Here is a 16,713-nt window from a genome sequence, read left to right as displayed (position 1 = left end):
AAGGAACAGGAAATTCAACGTTTCGGGCATAAGCCAAAACCTGATGAAGGGCTTATGCCTGAAACATCGAATTTCCTGTTCCTTGGATGCTGCCTGACCTGCTGCTCTTTTCCAGCAACACATTTTCAGTTTTGGCTCTATTAACCAACTTTGTTTGAAATCAACACCACCAAAGATGCTCACCAGCCATTTCATTTGTTTAGCCACTTTTCCTAATGAAATGAAAAAGGCTTCTAACATCCTTCTGGTCAAATTTAGGCAATGCTTGGACACAAACAGCTCCCACCAGGCCTTCGGCTATGATGAGATTGCTGTCAATCACTATCCTCCTCATCACTCCTACCTTTTATTTCAACCTCCAGCATTTTAAGTCAACTTTGAACTTTCAGTTCCAACCAAGTTCAAAAGCTCTATTTCTCCCTTTGTTCGCCTAAGGCCTTCCTTTCCTTTTTGTTCTGCCAAGGTTATTCTTTTCTTTTTCCTATTCTAGAGCTCTTTACTTTGATGGTCTTCTGCTTTCAATCATAATTCAAACTATATCACTTCCTTTTCATGTTCAAGCTGCTTCATTTGCAATTGAATTTTACCCACGTCCAATGACATTTCTTTCAACAATAGCTTGCCATTTACGATTGTAATTACCTCCTGTTTTCGCACAGACAACAACTCCAACTTATCTGTCAATTCAAAAAGCTTTGCCTTTCTCACTTTCTGGAAAACTCCTGAAGTGACTTCTTTTACCCCCAGGAAACACTTAGTGACTGAAAGAGCTGTTAATACACAGACACATGCTATTTAAACCAACTGAATGCAACACACGAAATGGAAAGCAAAACACCAACACGCACTACTCTCTGCCTCCATTCCAATAATTCTAAACCCAACCTGGAGTAAGAGATTCTGATCCCAACAAAAGTTTGTTATGAACCAGACCTAACTCACTCAAAACATTTTAAAAAGTAGCCTAGACCCTAACTTTTCTTATTTTAAAAGATAGGTGCAAGGCATTGGGTTAAAGATGCAATTTAACACTAAAACAGACACTTTTTTTTACACTACAGTTAAAATACAGAAAATATAAAAGGAATTGACTTAACTGTAACTATCAAAATGCTTAACAAAAACCACACAAACTACCACTAACTGTTCCAACACAGTAACATTCCATAAATACACCCTTAGCAAATTATAGATTGTCTCACATGTAACTGTAGCAGCAAGAGAACCTCAGCATTTAGCTGTAACAGAGTGGAAGAAGAGCGACCACACCAAGCTTCAAGACTCCAGCAACTGCAGAAAACTAAAAACTAAAATTCCTGGTTCTGTGGGAGTTGGACCCCACCCATGCAGGCTGTTTCTATTGTTTCAACTTTATTTTAAAAATTCCAAGGCCAAGCTGTTTATTGATTTTGAGCAGACTGCTCAGCACCGATGTCGGACATTTCTTTGGGCAAGAAACCAAGACAAAACACACCTCTTAAATCATCACTTAAGAATTTCAATGTCCATTACTGTAGTTTAAGTTCTTCCAAGTCACAGTTTACATTGTGCCAACGCATTCTATGTATGCTATAAGCAAAAATTTTTCACAACCTTTAAGAGCCCTGAAGTAATAGTCAAGTAAATAGTTACCTGTATTGTTTGAATAAAAAATTGCTGTAAGAAATAATAAACACCAAGATCAATTGAAATACGCCATGTGTTTCTTGGGAGGGGAATCAAATTCACAGAGCAGCAAAGGGGATAACATTTCCTCACAAGTAAACAAGCATTCAGGTACAGCCAAATACACAGATCACTTCACAACCCAGAACAACGTGCAAGCAAATGATCAACATATTTTTCACCTCAAAAACCAACTACTGCTTTACAACTCATCCTTTAAATCTATACATGCTTTTTTACCCCCTCCATTTCAGGAAAAAAACTCCAAGAAAAATAACCAACCAATCTTTTCCCATACCAGTCTGCTAATATCAAGCCAATAACAGCACGTTACAGGTGACCATTATGTGGCCTGGATTATAAGTCAGTTGGTTTGACCATAGTGTTGGGCCAAATACCAGAATAATGAAATGGAATTACGTAAGAGTCATATAGATGTACAGGATAGAAACAAACCCTTCAGTTCAGCTCATCCATGTTGACCAGATGTCCTAAATTAATCTAGTCCCATTTTCCTGCACTGTAGGAGTTCCTCAATGCTGTCTCCCAGGCCCGACCTTCCCAGCAACCTTCCACAATCCCAAGAAGGGATGCTCGCCGATGCTGCACAATGCCAGCACCACCCATGATTTGTTATTTGAAAATAAATGGATTATTCAGGGATAATCAGCATGGTTTTGTTAAGAGAAAATTAAATCTTCCTAATTTAATTTTTTTTTGAGGAATGTACAAGAAGTTGGTGCAGTAGATGTTATCTACATGGATTTTAGCAAGGCATGTGAGAAACCCCACATGGCAGTTTGCCAAGAAAGCTTAAAGTCTATGGAATATAAGGGAATGTGATGGGTTGGATCAAAAATCGAGTCAGCGATTGGGAATAATGGACAATGATCGACAGATGTTTTTGCGAATGGAAAGCAGTTTCTAGTGGTTTCAGATTTGGGACCCTTAATTTGAATGTGCTGTATATCAACAGATTAGACTTTAGTGTGGGAGGCTCGATTGGGAAATTTGTGCTGACAAACAGGAAGAAAGGCAGATATTTGACAAAGAAAAGGATGACTCTTGACTGCAGAAAGTTATCAATGGAATGCTGAGTGAATGGCAAATAAAATTTAACCCTGACAAATGGGAGGTTACATATTTTGGTAAGTCAAACAAATTTAGGGAATACATAATAAAAATGAGGGTATTGAGAGAGATAGAGGAAGCAAGAGGCCTTTGAGCATGTGTCCACAAGTTCTTGAAGGCAGCTTTACAGCTAGATATGGCAGTAAAGGCAGCATATTGGATGCTTCCCTTCAATGGCCAAGGTATCAAATAGGACAGTGATTTAATACTAGAACTATACAAGACACTGGTTCGGCCACAATTGGAAGTTTGTGTACAGTTCTGGTTCATGACGTTACAAGGATACAATTGCTTGAGAAAGTAGAGGAGTTTTAAGAATATTGCCAGGACTTGTATGCTGAAAGATAGGAAAACAACTTTGTGTATCCTTCAAACAGAAGCAGAAGGATGACTTAATTGAGATGTACAAAATAAAGAATGGCTTGGATAGGACAGACACAGAAGACCTGTTTCATCTAAAGAGATTAACTATCAGAGAGCACAGATTTAATTTGATTTGTAAGAGGTTTAGATGAGTTGACGGGAAACTTTTTCCACCAGCGTATGACAGGAATCTGGAACTCATTGTCTGTAAGACTACCAGCGACAGAAGCCCTCATAAACACAAATATTTAGGTGTGCACTTGTAATGCAAAGGAGTAAGGCTATGGGCCAAATGCTGAAAAATAGGATTATAACAGTTGACTTTTAATGGCGCAGACTCAACTGGCTGAACAGAGTCTTTTTCTGTGCTTATAGACCTCCAACATCCAGAGAGGTGTGGGTGTCCAGAATTCGCTTCCCAGTTTGTCAGTGGAGGTGGAAACCCTCAACCTATTTGAAATAAACCTACATCAGCAGTGCTGTAATGGAAAAGGTTACCATTAGAACATAGAACATTATAGCGCAGTACAGGCCCTTCAACCCTCGATATTGCACTGACCTGTCATACCAATCTAAAGCCCATCGAACTTACATATGGACATCTATGGAATAGTGTTTGTCTAATGACGACTTAAATGCACTTAAAGTTGGCGAATCTACTACCGTTGCAAGCAAAGCATTCCATAACCTTACTACTCTGAGTAAAGAAACTACCTCTGACATCTGTCCAATATCTATCACCCCTCAATTTAAAGCTATGCCCCCTCGTGCTTGCCGTCACCATACTTGGAAAAAGGGTGGACAGGGAGAACCTATCTAACCCTCTGATTATCTTATATGTCTCTATTAAGTCACCTCTCAACCTTCTTCTCTCCTACAAAAACAGCCTCAATTCCCTCAGCTTTTCCTCATAAGATCTTCCCTCCATATCAGGCAACATCATAGTAAATCTCCTCTGCACCCTTTCCAAAGCTTCCACATTCTTTTTATAATGTGGTGACCAGAACTGTACACAATACTCTAAGTACGGCCGCACCAGAGTTTTGTACAGCTGTAGCTTAACCTCATGGTTTTGGAACTCGATCCCTCTATTAATAAAAGCTAAAACACTATGCCTTCTTAACAACGCCGTCAACCTGGGTGGCAACTTTCAAGGATCTGTGTACGTAGACACCGAGATCTCTCTGCTCATTTACACTACCAAGAATCTTACCATTAGCCCAGTACTTTGCATTCCGGTTACTCAGACCAAAGTGAATCACCTCACACTTGTCTGCATTAATCTCCATTTGCCACCTCTCAGCCCAGCTCTGCAGCTTATCTAGGTCTCTCTGTAACCTACAACATCCTTCTTCACTATCCACAACTCCATCAACCTTAGTGACGTCTGCAAATTTACTAACCCACCCTTCTACGCCCTCATCCAGGTCGTTTATAAAAATGACAAACAGGAGTGGACTCAACACTGACCCTGGCGGTACACCACTGATAACTGAACTCCAGGATGAACATTTCCCATCAACCACCACCCTTTGTCTTCTTTCAGCAAGCCAATTACTGATCCAAACTGCTATATCTCCCACAATCCCATTCCTTCGCATTTTGTACAATAGCCTACTGTGGGGAACCTTATCGAACACCTTGCTGAAATCCATATACACCACAACCGGTTTACTCTCATCTACCTGATTAGTCACCTTCTCAAAGAACTCAATAAGGTTTGTGAGGCACGACCCACCCTTCACAAAACCGTGCTGACTATCCCTAATCAAATTATTCTTTTCTAGATGATTATAAATCCTATCTCCTATAACCTTTTCCAACACTTTTACCAACAACTGAAGTAAGGCTCACTGGTCTATAATTACCAGAGTTGTCTCTACTCCCCTTCTTCTGGCACTATTCCGTAGACAATGATGATTTAAAGATCAATGTCAATGGCTCAGCAATCTCCTCCCTGGCTTCCCAGAGGATCCTAGGATAAATCCCATCCGGCCCAGGAGACTTATCTATTTTAACACTCTGCAGGATTTCTAATACCTCTTCCTTGCAAACCTCAATCCCACCTAGTCTAGTAGCCTGTATCTAAGTATTCTCCTTATCATTTTCTAGAGTGAATACTGTTGAAAAATATTCATTTAGTGCTTCCCCTATCTCCACAACTTCCTGTTACTATCCTCGATTGGCCCTAATCTTACTCGTCGTTTTTTTATTCCTTAAATACCTATAGAAAACCTTAGGATTTACCCTGATCCTATCCGCCAACAACTTCTCATGTCTCCTCCTGGGTCTTCTGAGCTCTCTCTTTAGGTCTTTCCTGGCTACTTTGTAATCCTCAAGCACCCTAACTGAGCCTTCACATCTCATCCTAACATAAGCCTTCTTCTTCCTTTTGAAGAGAGATTCCACTTCCTTTGTAAACTGTGGCTCCTGCACTCTACAGCTTCCTCCCTGCCTGACAGGTACATACTTGTCTAAGACACTCAGGGGCTTTTCCTTGAATAAGCTCCACATTTTTAATGTGCCCATTCCCTGCAGTTTCTTTCCCTATCCTATGCTTCCTAAATCTTGCCTAATCGTATCATAATTGCCTTTCCTCCAGCTGTAACTCTTGCCCAGTGGTATACACCTATCCCTTTCTATCACTAAAGTAAACATAACAGAATTGTGATCACTATCACCAAAAGTGCTCACCTACTTCCAAGTCTAACACCTGGCCAGGCTCGTTACACAGTACCAAATCTAATGTGGCTTCACCCCTTGCTGACCTGTCTACATACTGTGTCAGGAAGCCCTCCTGCACACACTGGACAAAGCTGACCCATCTTTGTACTCGTACTATAGTGATCTCAGTCAATATTTGGAAAGTTGAAGTCCCCCGTGACAACTACCCTGTCTCTCTTACTCCTATTGAGAATCATCTTTGCTATCCATTCCTCTACATCTATGGCACTATTCAGAAGCCTGTAAAAAAACTCCCAACAGGGTGACTTCTCCTTTCCTGTTTCTAACCTCAGCCCATACTACCTCAGTTGACGAGTCCCCTAACATCTTTTTTGCAAGTGCAATACTGTCCTTGACCAACAATGCCACACCTCCCCCATCCAGTAGATGTGATAAGTTGAATACTTTCATTCTGTACAGTAAGTTTTCTATGATTCTATACAACACCAAGTACGCACATATCTGCAATACTCAATTGTAATTTCTGAACATCTGCACCTGCATGATTTAGCAAATGGCTTGTTGCTTTATGACCAGGAATCCCATGAATTTAGCGTTTACAGTATAGGAAGGTGCTTCAGTAAAAAACATATGTAGTAGATTCCTGTGGCACTGCAAAAAGAAAAACAACAAGATCTGATAGAGTTCATCATAGTACAAATAAAGAAATAAGGATTTTTATATAATAACTAGCCAACGACTTAAAAATTAGCTTCAACAAAACACAACTGATAGATTCATTAATGTCATGTTTTTACCGCGATTTAAAAAGTGCTTCAGTTAGGAACTATCTGGCCAAACCAGTTCTTCTCAGTATCACTGCTGTCATGTCCATAATTAGTTGTATAAGGAATTATTCTGCTTTTGGAGTGTGTGGATATTGAAGTGAAGATTTAGACTAGGTTCTCTCACAGTTAGTAAAGGGAAAATGTCTTAGCACACTCCTGTCCAATCGTACTAGTAATTATTTGAGATCTCTTTTGCTTCATTATGACCACCTTGTTCATCAACATATCTGGTAGCTTAATGTGAATGCACAGTTACTCAAATTCAGAGAAGACAGTTGTAACGGCTCAAATTCTTAGTTACACAGTACCCTTTCCCACTTAGCAGTTTCAGTTCATAGGCTGATGGAAACAGCACTAGCCCCACTTCAGAAGATCAAATTCTATAAAAGACACTGACCTGAAGAACCAGCAACTTAATTCGGATCCTTGTATTTTAAACTTCTTCACAGCCACACATTTCCTATCTCTATAACCTCCTCCAATCTCACAAACCTCAGATCATTGCATTCTTCCTGCACATGGACTCAGCTCTGCAATTCACTCCTAACTTTCTGCCTCCAACCAATATGTCAAGTCTTAATATTTTACATAGCTTAACTTTAGTTTGCCAATGTTGTTTTGCTTTGTAAAAGACTTTAGTAACTTGTTTGACATAGACGTAGAACCACTTAAACCATGTGCACTAATGTCACATTAAAAAAATTATATTGGCAGCTTTTTTGTCACTAATTTAGTATCTAGAAAGGCAAACTAGAAAAAGTCTATATAAGAAATAAAAAGCAAACTTTCAGTCCAGTCAGAAAACAAAAATTCATGCAGAAAGGGGCAAGTAGAAAGCGTTTTGTGCTAGCTTTCTCAAGTATACCAACATAAATTCTGGATGCTATTTTACAGGTTTATTTCAACTATGCACATTTTTTCTCTCATCAAGCCTTTGAGAAAACTTACATTAACCAAGCTGGTCATGTTTACTTAGCTGAACTTGCTACAGCATTAACTGCAGAAGTGATATGTTAACATATTTGATTAATTGAAATGAGATGAATAAATTCAAAAATGCATCGAGCCATTGCCTCACATTGTGAAAATGTCCATGAAAACCAAGTTGATGGTGTTTTTACATTCTTCAGTCACCTGATGTTTTAAGCTGTAAGTTATAATCTTGATTGAAGTCATTTGGTGACCCAAAACAATGAGGAACAAAGCAAGCAGACAAAAAAAAAGTCATTTTTCAGAAAACTCCAATAGTTTTAAAACAAACTGCATTGAGAAACCAAAGCCAATGAAGTAATGACATTAGCTCAATTGCTAAAATGTCTAGACTGTGGGATAGAACAAAGGCGACAATGCAGGTTCAATCCTTCCACTGGCTGTGGAAATTCACAAAGGCTTGCTTCCTCAGTGCCTCATGCTTGACGAGTAGTCGCCCTCAACTTATATGAAATTGTCTCCCTCTAAAGAGGATGCCTATGATCCTTTGCAGACTATGGCTCCATACCATACAAGATGGATGTGCATTTTTGTCATACTTTCCACCACAAAATGTTTCAAAAGTCAACAAAATGCCCCTTGGAATATGTAGGAAACATGGCAGCCAATATGCGTAAAGCAAACTCCCACAAATAGTAAAGGGATAAGATTAACAGATTTGTTTTGTCCTGTTGATTTAAGGGATATATATCAGTCATGACACTGAAAACTTCCCTGCTCTTCTACAGTAAAAAGTCAAGACAAGACATTTTTGTATATAGCTGAGCAGACAGGTAGGATACTGACATCAATAACTGTGCAGTATCCCCTCAATACCACACTATTGTTGTTGCCATTACTTTTAGATGTACCTCTATTATAAATAGGAATTGATAATGCAAATTGTCCACATGACCTAGTCAATCCAGGAGGTCGATTCTCTTGTGGTACGTGTATGGAATGAGCTGCCAGAGGAAGTGGTGGAGGCTGGTACAATTGCGCATGTAAGAGGCATTTGGATGGGTATATGAATAGGAAGGGTTTGGAGGGATTTGGGCCAGGTACTGGCAGGTTGGACTAGATTGGGGTGGGTTATTTGGTCGGCATGGACAGGTTGGACCGAAGGGTCTGTTTCCATGCTGTACATCTCTAAGACTGTGTTGGAAGTAGTCCACGATTAGAGTGGTGCTGGAAAAGCACAGGTCAGGCAGTATCCAAGGAGCAGAAAAATCAACGTTTCAGGCAAAGGCCCTTCATCAGGGATGAGGTTGGGAGCCTCTCCACCCGATTCCTGATGAAGGGCTATTACCCAAAATGTCAATTTTCCTGCTCCCCGACTGTTGCCTGACCTGCAGTGCTTTTCCAGCACCACTCTAATCTGGACTCTAAGCTCCAGCATCTGCAGCACACATTTCTACCTGGAAGTGATCCATGTTTAGTACATGTGTGGCAAAAATGTTACTTACCTCTTGTAAACCAAAGGTAAATCCTGTCCAAGTCTTACTACATTCGAATTGCTTAAAGTACCTGAGGAACTGCGAATACTATTGAACACTACAAATCAGCAGTAAACATCCCACTACTAACCTTGCAAAGTTAGGCAGATAATTGATGCAGCAAGTGAAGATATTTAAGCCTTGAAACAGTGTCCTGTAGCTGAGATGATTGATCTCTAACAACTACAACCATCTTGTTATAATTCCAGCAGTAGACAGCAGTTCCTATACCCCACCCCAAAAGACTTCAACAACATTATGCGAGATCTCCTTGATATCACTTGGTCAAATGGTGCCTTGACCTTACCTCAACTATAAACATCCTCACCCCAGTTTATGTTTGGACCAAGGATGTAATGAAATATTAAGCTAAAGAGTCCAAGATGAACGCAAATTCAACACCAGTGAGCAAATTAGTGGAAGTGAATGCCATTGTCAACTGATCATTTTACCACTTTACTGACAATGTAGAGTAGACTGATAGGCTGCCAAATGGCCAGAATGGACTAGTCCTACTTTCTAGGTGGTAAAAACAATGACTGCAGATGTTGGCAACCAGATTCTGGATTAATGGTGCTGGAAGTGGTACAGGAAACTCTGATGCAGAGCTTTTGCCCGAAACGTCGATTTCGCTGCACTCTGGATGCTGCCTGAACTGCTGTGCTCTTCCAGCACCCCTAGTCCTACTTTCTGCGCACAGGTCACACCTGGGCAATTTTCAACTTTGTCAGGCTTTTGCTATTAATGTAATAGTACTGATACACAGTCCTGTTTAAAGACTTAGCTAATTTTGGAACAGATATATTCAACACCACAGCAGAATGTTGTCAGGATCCAGACTGTATCCAGGGCCTTCAGTCATTTATTGACATCGCATGGAATGAAACAAATTCACCGACTTGCTTTCCTCAGGAAGTCATTCACTACTGGCTGAAAATGGCTGCAAACACTTCAAACCTGTCTTCTGCATTCAATTGCTTAGCACCATCACCACTTTTTGGGATCATTCTCCTCGCATTAGGGGCCCACCAGCATCAACTTGATATCTACTACAAAGCTTTAATCTGATCTAATTGTGACAGGATCATTTAACTCTATGGTATGCTGTTATTTAATTTCTACATAGTCCCATGATGTAACTTCATCAGGTTAGCACCCGAATATCAGCTACACCTCACGTTTTTCTGAATGCATTAAAATAGGGTTCCTTTCCTGTTCATAGAGACAAGGTTATGTCAGATTATGGAATCTACATACCAGCATCTCTCTCTCGTCTCAAAACATATGTACCACAGAACATTTCCTATTCCAGAAGCACAATCTTATGCATTACAGCTGTTCAGTTTTAAAAAAGTTTCTTTCCCTATTGGTCAGACAATAATGTACAGTATTTACTTACTTGAACAAATGTCACTGTTTTAGTCCTGTGATAGTCATTAAACCATAGTATACAACTCATACAATTTCCTTTAGTTTCAACATCGGAAAACAACAGTTTTGTGCTTGTTTGGTTAATGTACCATGTTGCCAATATTGCACTAGTAAATTGTTAAATTTTTAACGTATATTAAACACATTTTTAATTGTACATTATACAATGTCGAATGAAAAGACTTAAATTACTACAAATCTATATTCTAACATAATATAGGACAGTGTAAAGGCTAGTTGCAGTAGTGTGCCTGGTCAGTAAGGCCTTTCACAATTTAAACAAGTTATAATATTAAATAGCATACGAAAGGTAGTACAATTCAAAAGGTGACACCAGTCTTTGCCACATCATTCAAGTTTTATTTCATTTACTTTTGAAGCATTGGCAATTTAACCAGAGGAAAAGATCTGTTAGTTATATTTAACAATAATATGCACTTTAGGATCATTTTGACCTCTTCAGCTGGAAAATTAAGTCCTACCATTTTGACATAAAACAACAATTTGCTGAAAGCCTATTTAATTCAAGTTAGTAGAAAGGGGAAAGAAAAAACAAGCTATCTTCGGGAAATTTGCTGATGCCATCAATATCAGAGGTCAAAAAAACGTGCTTTTTCAAGTTCTTAATTGTCAATACAAATTTGCAAAACAAACACAGCCATCAAAAAGAAACCTGTGTAACCTGGTATGTGCATTTCACTACCAAACTTATTGTGTCGAAAAGTAATGGCAGTTAACAGTTTTAGACAGGGAAAAAAAAGTTGGATTGGAAATACTGTCATATAAAAACAAACAAGGAAACCCGTGACTAGGAGGTCCAACCTCGACTTGGCAGTTTTGCTGCGAGTTTAGACATATTCGAGACCTGACGGCTTTCCCATTCATCAGAATCCCATCTAACAAACCTACAGCATGATCAATAGCCCCACACCTCACTCAGTTGAGGATAAAAAGTTGTAGCTCGAAAAAAAAATTGAGTTTGACAGTTTCTCGAGAGCAGCTTCCAGGCTTTGTCTCGGGACTGGTCGGGAAAAAAAAGTGTATTTTTTCCCCTCCCGTTCCCTTCCCCCATCAGCTCCACCCCCCACCCTTAACTACCCTGTCCTCGACAACAAAATGGTGTTTAAAAACAAAACTGCAAGAAAAAGTGGCACGCAACAACACAAGAGCGATGCATTTAAGTTGTTGCAAGCTAATTTTTAAGTTGGTCTTTAAAGAAAAAGATATAGAAAGCGTGTGTTTATATCCAAAAGTGATCCGTCCTCCTTTTGCAAACCATGACTGAGCAAGTTACACAATGGCGCCCGACCCCCCTCCTCCTCCTCTTCTCCCCAATGGCCTGAAAGGAGCTGGAGCCACGCAACCACCTCGTCAATTTAATGTGTACATTTATATTACAACACAAAAAAAACCTGAAACTTCTAAAATTAAAAAAAAGAAACTCACCTTTTAAATCCTAGAACAGCGGAGTTTTTGTGCTCATGACCTCAACTGTCATCGGGGTAAACGGTTGCTTTTTTAAATTCGTTGAGAATTTTTTTTTTTAAAAAAGGGTGTAAATTATAATCAGACGAACTTGGATTTCCCCTGTCGAGAAGCTTTTTTTTTGTTGCTGTTGTTGTCGTGGCCGCGGCTGGTGTATATTTTAAAAACAGTAAATAAGTTTCTGTCTTCCTCAGCTCAGAAATCGACTGCCACAAGAAATTTATCCAGAGTCTTCGATAGATTTTGATTTTTTTTCCCTTTGCCCCGCTTCTCTTCCTTTAAAAGAAAACCTTCTTCTCTTGCCACGTCCCCAAAAAAATTATATAATATATTGAAAAAGAAAAGCCGCCTCAAGCGTCGAGCCTTTTGTTGTTGTTTCCTCTTCCCTGTCGCTCTCGAAAGACACTTTTATTCCTTTCCCTTTTTAAAAAAAAAGAAAATCCTCCACTAAATAGGGGTGGAGAAGGGGGGAGAAAAATACTTCGAAGCTTCTTTTCCTTTCGACGTTAGTTTCCGTCACCCCCTCTAATAAAAAAAGAAACTTCGCGACAGACACAAGAAGAAATTTCAAAAAAAAAGAGGAAATGAAGAGAAAGGGGAAACAGGAAGAGAAAGAACAGCACAGAGGTGAGAGAATGTCTGTCTAATATAAATCAAGAGATTTTCTTGAGGTGGTGTGTCTGCGAATCCTCCTCCCAAATCCTTTCACAAGACATGAGGGGAGGGAAAGATAGGGAGAGGGGGGGAAATCCAACGCACGGTTGAAGTCCTAATCCAAAGGTTTCTCAGAAATATACAGGCATACTATATACACAGCTGCTTTCCCCCCCTTCTTCCAAAAATCAAACGGGGTTGCGAAGGTCCTTGTATATTTCCCCGCTCGAATTCCTCTTCCAGGAGTCAAAGAAGCCTTACCAAAAACTAAAAAAACAAACAAACGCGATGTAAAGTTATTACATTACTCCATCATTGGTGGCCATCTTGGAAAGAGCCATAGAACAACTCCCCCTCTTCCCCGTCCTCCTCCTCCTGCACCTTCTGTCACTCAGTCCTGCAGCAATTAGTACCTTCAACCCAAAGAGTTTGGTTAACACCACATCCTCCTCCTGGTGTCCTCCCCCCGTCTCCAGCCCCACTCTCATAAACACCCAATAGAAACAAAAGAAAGCAACCTCCTCTTCTTTCCTTCCCAAGAAATGTAGCAACTGTCTTCAATTCAAAGGGTGGTTGTGAGAGGTGTGTGTGTTTTTTTTTGTCTGTGTATGGACTCGACCTACTTGCTTAGCAAAAATTTCTCTGCAAGAACAACTACGATGACCCCGTGGAGCGATACCAGCCAGCAACTCAAGTGAGGAGACCTTCAAACCAACCATTAGCCAACAGGCTCGTTGTAGAATCTGGTCTGGATTTGCAAACCCGGTGGATCCGGAGTCGTTCCTCCTGAAGGTTCTGTATTTCACCCATGTGAAATAACGCTGGTGGATTACACTCATTAGTCAAGAGAGAGCAAAATAGCCCAATGAATTGAGTGTCGTCAATCGTGGACATTAACAATTTAAGAAAAAAAAAATTCCTCTAGCTCCCAGCAGCCCCACCAGCCCCTTCAAAGTCGAACAAATTTACTTGGAGAAGCAATTGCATGTGCAGAAAGGTTGCTATGGTGGCGTGTGAGGTAGAGAAAGCCAGTTAAGTCACAACCTTTTTAAAAAAATACAGTTTTAAAGATGTTCATTTTGTAATGAAGGAAAGAACAGCCTTGGGAAATAGATTATAAAGACAACAATAACAGGAAAAATATGAAATAGAAAAAAATCCAATATGAAAACTAAATATTCCAATGTTCTATTGATACATAATTAAAAATTGAAGTATGATAGAAATAGGGCCATTTAGGGATGAATAAGATAAACTCAGGAAATGTTGAAATGACAAGGATAACAAATCTTTATTTTACCTCTACATTGAAATAATAAAGAGAAATTGACAATCATAAAAAGTCAAGGGGACTATTGCTACAATTAAGAGATGGGGGAAAAAAGCAAAATTCAACAAGAGCAGCTTGCATTTATATAGCACTTTAAATGTAGTAACATGTAGACTGACCAAAATCAAGGCTGGGCAAGAGGTCAGATTTGGAGGAGAATGCATATTTCAGATCATCGCTACAACTGAAAAAGGTTTTAAGGAGTGGCAAGGCCTATGAGGAATTTGAAAAAAAAATGAGAATTTTAAAACCGAAGAGCTGCTAAATCAGGAATCCGTGTAGGCCAATGAGTACAGGAGAGATAGTTGAAAGAGTTGATATGAGGTAGGATTAAGAATTTTAGGTGATCTCATATTTACAGAGGGTTCAAAGTGGGAAGCAGGCCAGGAATACATTGGAACAGTCAACTTTAGAGCTAACAAAGGTTTGAATGAGGGTCTCCTCTCCAGATGAGGTGAAGCAGGGACTTAAGCATATGACATTACAGAAGTGGACTTGCTGAAGGAACAACCTGCGGATGAAAAATCATCTCATGATTAAATGGATCTCTAGATTTCAAATTCTCTTGTTCAACCTCATGAGTAGCTAGAGCCACCAAGTTAATGGTGTAGAGCTGTGGTGGTTCTTAACCTCCTAAATGTCTCTGAGAACTGAACTGTCTGCACCAGATATCTTAAGATGCTGGAACAGTACCAGCAAAGCTGCCTGCGCAAGATCCTGCAAATCTGCTGGGAAAACAGATGCATAAAGGCCAGTTTCTCAGCCAGGCCAACATCCCCAGTATTGAGGCACTGACCACCTTTGATCTCCAGCAATGGGCTGGGCATGTCATCAACATGACTGACACGAAACTTCCCAAGCAGACACTGTACTCCCAGCTTCAAAACAGCAGGCAAGCCCCAGGAGGACAAAAGGAACAGCTTCAGTGACATCTGCAAGGCCTCACTGGCGAAGTGCAGCATTCTCACAGACACCTGGGAATCACTGGTCCAAAACAGGACAAAGTGAAAAGGAGCATCCTGGATAGTGCTGAGCACCTCGAGACTTGTCATCAGGAAAAAGCGCAACCCAGGCTAAAGGAGTGCACTGCCACACCAACGCCCCACCCACCCCCTTTGACCCAAGCGTGGCAGAATCCATGGGGACCGCATCAGGCTGTACAGTCACCTATGAACTCGGCCTGAGAGTGGAAGAGAGTCATCCTCATCTGTAAGGGACTGCCAATAATGATGATGATGAACTAGGAAGAAGTAAAGGAACATTGGATACAAAATTAGTTTGACAATAGGAGGCAGAGGGTGATGGTAGAGGGCTGTTTTATGGACTGGAGGCTTGTGATCAGCAGTGTTCCACAGGGACTGGTGCTGGGTCCACTGTTGTTTGTCATTTATATAATAATTTGGATGAGAATTTAGGAGGCATGGTTAGTATGTTTACAGATGACATCAAAATTGATGGTCCAGTCCTCAGTGAAGAAGATTATCTAAGATTACAAAGAGATCTTGATCAACTGTCTCACTGACTTAAGCATTTTTTGAAGAAGTAATGAAGAGGATGATGAGAGCAGAGCAGTAGACGTTATCTATATGGACTTCAGTAAGGCATTCAACCATGTTTCTCATGGTAGATTGGTTAGCAAGGTTAGATCACATGGAATACAGGGAGAACTAGCCATTTGGTACTGAACTGGCTCAAAAGTAGAAGACAGAGAGTGGTGGTGGAGGGTTGCTTTTCAGACTTGAGGGCTGTGACCAGTGGTGTGCCACAAGGAACAGTGCTGCGTCCGCTGCTTTTTGTCATTTATATAAGTAATTTGGATGTGAACATTGGAGGTATGGTTAGGTATATTTGCAGATGACACTAAAATTGGAGGGGTAGTGCACAGTGAATAAGGTTACCTCAGAGTACAAGGCAATCTTGATCAGATGGCCCTATGGGTCAACAAGTGGCAGATGAAGTTTAATTGAGATAAATGTGACGTGCCGGATTTTAGAAAGGCAAATCAGGGCAGGGCTTATACATGTAATGGTAAGGTCCTGGGGATTGTTGCCAAACAAATAGACCTTAGAGTGTAGGTTCATTGTTCATTGAAAGTGGAGTTCCAGGTCGACAGGATAACAAAGAAGGCGTTTGGTATGTTTGCCTGTATTGGTCAGTGCATTCACTACAGGAGTTGAGAAGTTGTGGTGCGGCTGTACAGGACATTGGTTAGGCCACTATTGGAATACTGCATGCAATTCTGGTCTCCTTCCTATAGGAATGATGTTGTGAAACTTGAAAGGTTCAGAAAAGACTTACAAGGACATTGCCAATGTTGGAGGGTTAGAGCTATAGAGGATGAGGCTGAATAGGCTGGGGCTATTTTCTCTAGAGCATCAGAGGCTGAGGTATGACCTTATACAAGTTTATAATATCATGATGGGCATGGATAGGGTGAGTAGCCAAGGTCTTTTCCCCAGGGTAACAAAATGTCTGGAAATGAATTTTGTAGCTCAGTGAGCAAACCTACATTCAGGGTAAGAGTGTCCAAAACTAGATGGCATAAGTTTAAGGTGAGAAAGGAAAGATTTATAAGGTACATACGGTGGCAATGTTTTTACACAGATGGTAGTACGTGTATGGAATGAGCTGTCAGAGGAGGTGGTGGAGGCTGGTACAATAACAACATTTAAAAAGC

At 40.3% G+C, this 16,713-nt stretch overlaps 1 protein-coding gene across 5 annotated transcripts in view; it reads right to left on the bottom strand.

Moving 5' to 3' along the window:
• kmt2ca (lysine (K)-specific methyltransferase 2Ca) overlaps window positions 1-13,063 on the bottom strand; it is a 590,636-nt gene extending 577,573 nt beyond the window's left edge. For all 5 annotated transcript variants that reach the window (XM_060825139.1, XM_060825142.1, XM_060825140.1 and 2 more), the window contains exon 1: window positions 12,014-13,063. The gene's annotated coding sequence lies outside the window, so the exon portion shown is untranslated. The remainder of the gene's footprint in view (window positions 1-12,013) is intronic.
• Between the last annotated feature and the right edge of the window lie 3,650 nt (window positions 13,064-16,713).

This window comes from Hemiscyllium ocellatum, chromosome 5, assembly GCF_020745735.1.
Source record: "Hemiscyllium ocellatum isolate sHemOce1 chromosome 5, sHemOce1.pat.X.cur, whole genome shotgun sequence".
NCBI classification, from domain to species: domain Eukaryota; kingdom Metazoa; phylum Chordata; class Chondrichthyes; order Orectolobiformes; family Hemiscylliidae; genus Hemiscyllium; species Hemiscyllium ocellatum.
This window is presented reverse-complemented; position numbering and strand designations above follow the sequence as displayed.